The sequence below is a fragment of the Elephantulus edwardii genome, unplaced genomic scaffold, assembly GCF_000299155.1.
Source record: "Elephantulus edwardii isolate Elephantulus edwardi_28Jun2011 unplaced genomic scaffold, EleEdw1.0 scaffold00050, whole genome shotgun sequence".
Classification (NCBI taxonomy): Eukaryota; Metazoa; Chordata; class Mammalia; order Macroscelidea; family Macroscelididae; genus Elephantulus; species Elephantulus edwardii.
This window is the reverse complement of record NW_006399800.1, coordinates 12,801,065-12,804,712: the sequence shown is the minus strand read 5'-3', so window position 1 is coordinate 12,804,712 and position 3,648 is coordinate 12,801,065. Positions and strand designations below refer to the sequence as shown.

The window sequence follows — 3,648 nt, the reverse complement described above, 5'->3', positions numbered from 1 at the left end:
ATATATATATATCGCCCCAAAAGGATACTTTCGTGAACAAAAGCAGGTGCTACTAATTTTGGGGTGATAATGGGCATAAATAGATTGTATTCCAGGCAAACAGAGTAAAATGGTCACCCTAAATTTAACAGCAAGAACACTATTACATGCATGCAGTGGGATCTAATCATAGACGGAAAGAAAAGAAAATCAGCATAAAGAGCAAAGTTCCTCATCCTAAGGGCATTTCCCTGAGTTATTCAGTAAAGATAGTATTAGAAGTAGTGCAGGATTGCATGATTTTTAGCACGAGGATCAGTGAAAACCAGCTTTAACATTTGCAAAATAGGAAAGCTGAAAGCTCTTGTTCCGTTTTGTCGAGTCAGTTATGACTTAGAGAGACCTTGTGCACATTGTTTTCAATCACTGTTATGTTGGAGCCATGGTTTAAATCTATCTCTTTGAGAGTTCCCTCTACTTTACTAAGGACTATGTCCTTCTGCAGAGATGTTTCTTCCTAATAAGACATCTAGATATCACAACTAAGTCTCTATCATTTGTTTAAAACAAGTTGAGCAGGCTACCATGTATAGCTTTGTAATTTATTTACCCAGTTGCTGTGTGTACAACAGACAGTAAAACTGAGGATCCAAGAATTATAAACGCAATGGGACGGCTCACTTTTTTAAAAATACTTTTACAATATGGCTAAAGAAAAGGAATACAGACAGGTGCACAAGAAATGTAGTAAAAAATAAACACATAAATATGAAATAATCTCCTCGGCAAGATGGCCCCCTTATTTTTCTGCCAGTTTCTCCTTCCTCATTGTCTCCTAGAAGGACTAGGTTGATTGGAGAGATGCTTCTGTGCTACCACCTGTCCTAGAAGAATAAGAACTCTAATAGACTAATAGAAGACAAGCCAAAGATCCATCTAGAAAGCGTTCTCCACCCAACTTCCTTGGGTTAACGCCACTTTAGTAAGGACTTGTGCTACCATCACAAAAGCATGCTCTTCGAATCCATCAGCTGCTCTGCTGTAAAGAGATGGGCAAACTCCTCCCATGTGATTTACTGCCTCTGAAAACCTACTGTAGAGCCAGTTACAAGTCAGCACTGATTCACAGTACGTAACAACAGGAAGAACGTTCATCAAGAGATCAACTAGGGCATCACACACTTTCAAGATCATTATCCACTGAACTTTCAGCATGAGAACATCAAGTTTCACTTGCATACAAATCTATCAACATGTAGGGGAGACATGGCTTCTGTGGCTTTTGGACAGATGGATGAACTGAGGACCTTGTTAACACAGTGATCCCCAAACAAAACACTCTTGAGCACTGTGTCCTCACTACTGACTTCTATCTTCCCTGACAAACCCAGGTGGAACTCGGGCAATTCCTTCAGCAGAATCCCACAACTACGTGTGAGTGAGCAAGGAATCTGGACAATCTCTCTTTCCTTACAGGCTTTTTGTAGCTTCTTTCAAGAGGGATGTGAGGTAAAGAGTGAGTAAACAAATTTAATCTTTGAAACTGGACACAGTATAACGATACACAATTTTACTTTGAAGATTTTAATTTCAGATTTAGAATAGGTTATTTTTTGCAATCTATTTCTGCAAACTATGCTGGCTGAGGTGGTTAAGAGTATATTGTTATTGTTAGGTGCCACTGAATCGAGTACGACCCAGAGCGACCCTATGAACCACAGATCTGAATCTTGTCCTATCTTGCATTATCCTCACACTATCTGATACACTAGCATCGATTATGGCAGTCACTGTTTTTCAATCCACCTGGTTGAGGGTCTTTCTTTCCTTCACCTACCCCTCTACCTTTCTGAGCATCATGTCCCTCTCCACGGAATAGCCCCCCTAGCAACATGCCCGAAGGAGAAGTCTCATCATTTTTGCCTCCAAAGAACACTAGCTGCACCCTCTCTAAAATATTTGTTTGTAATTTTTACCACCCATGGGATGTTCAGCGCTCTTCTCCAACACCACAACTCAAAGGCATCAATTCTTCTTCTGTCTTCCTTATTCATTGTATAGCTCTCAGATGCATAACAAGTGATCAGAAAAACCACGGTCTGAATCAGACACACCTTAATCCTCAAATAAACATCATTACTTCTCAATAATTTAGAGAGGTTCCTAACTGAAGACCTTCCTCTTACAATATATCTCCTGATTTACTGCCTGCTGGTACCAAGGGACTGGAGTTTAAAAGCAGTTGTTTTTGTTGAAGTACAACAAGAATGACTTCACTTAAATTGTACTGATGCTATAAACCGACAGATCAATAGCTGATTTTAATCAGGAACATTTGAAATTTTAAAAAGGAAATGTCAGGTCATCTGGCTGTATTTGTCTTTTTATGCAGGGTGGGGGTTGTTCCGAAAAGGTCACTTTGGCTTTCAGATCCATTCTGTGTGATGATTTCTCAGTACAAATATCACAATGTTCACAGCATATAAGGTTTCTGAAAATGTGCTCTTCAAGTGTGGTAGAGACAGACATAAATTCACTTCCTTCCACAGCTAGGCTGCCCACTGAGCCTGTTAGCTGTGAATCTGTGGATTTCCCCTCAGTGTCAGACACTGTGACGTGTTATACTATTATGTCAAGTCTTGGGAGAAGATTCATCATCTCACCTCCGGGGAGGAGGATAACACATGTTGTCAACAAAAATGTTCTTTAAGAAATGCAGGGATGGGAAGAAAGATCTCAACAGTGTGTACTGAGATTTGCTTCCTCCCTCATCTATTTCTGGATGGAAAGGCTGCTTGAAGAGGTTGAGAGGAGGTGAGAGGAAGAGGTCAGGGGAAAGCTAACTGAGGAGGAGATGTTATCTAAAACACGGTATATGGTGAGGGTCTCTGATGAGCCATTATGGTCTAGGAGAGCACTCGGCTTAGAAAAATTACCCACCTTATAGCCCACCATCTCGCTCTAACACCAGAAAAATCCGTGGGATGTGTGTTTTGACAATGGTAGTAAATTCTAGAAAGACATACACTAAAAGCAATCCAAACTCCCCAAATAGGAGAATTACATTTATTCTAGTTTTTGTGATCTTTGAACTCACATTCTAGTTTCTGAAATGGCCTCTAGTTCAAGTCAGAGTATCCAGAAGATATTTCTTTAACCAAAGAGAAAGAAAATACATGGTACTCTAAGCGTGTGTCTTCCTTATCACACTTTTTGGTCATATTATTACTCCAAAAAAAGAAAAATCCATAGGACCTCTTACAATTGCAGCAAGGGATAATAATTGGACAACGTTCTGGTCAATGAGATGTAACTAGTAATAATGCATCATTGTGGAAAAATCTTTTTGACAAAGGCTCTCCTTTCTCTCTTCTTTCCTCCTTGCTACCTAGCATACAATGCAATTGTCAGAGCTCTAGTAGCTACTGTGTACCATAAAGATGAGTTCTTGAGCCTAAAGAGGTGAAAAGTTTATGGTATTGCTTGTTAGGTGCCATTGAGTCAGGTATGACTCATAGCGACCCTATGAACAATCGACCTGAAGCCTACCTTCTCCTGTGCCATCTTCATCATCTGGAAGACACTAGAGCCCATTGCTAAAGTCACTATGTCAAATGGACTGCCCTAACCATAATAATACCAACCAAGAAATCAAAAGATGTATTACAC

General features: G+C 39.9%; 1 protein-coding gene across 1 annotated transcript in view; it reads right to left on the bottom strand.

Annotated features, from left to right (window-relative positions):
- Positions 1–3,648, bottom strand: part of MCC (mutated in colorectal cancers) — a 635,122-nt gene that overhangs the window by 174,194 nt on the left and 457,280 nt on the right. The gene's annotated exons all lie outside the window — the stretch shown is intronic.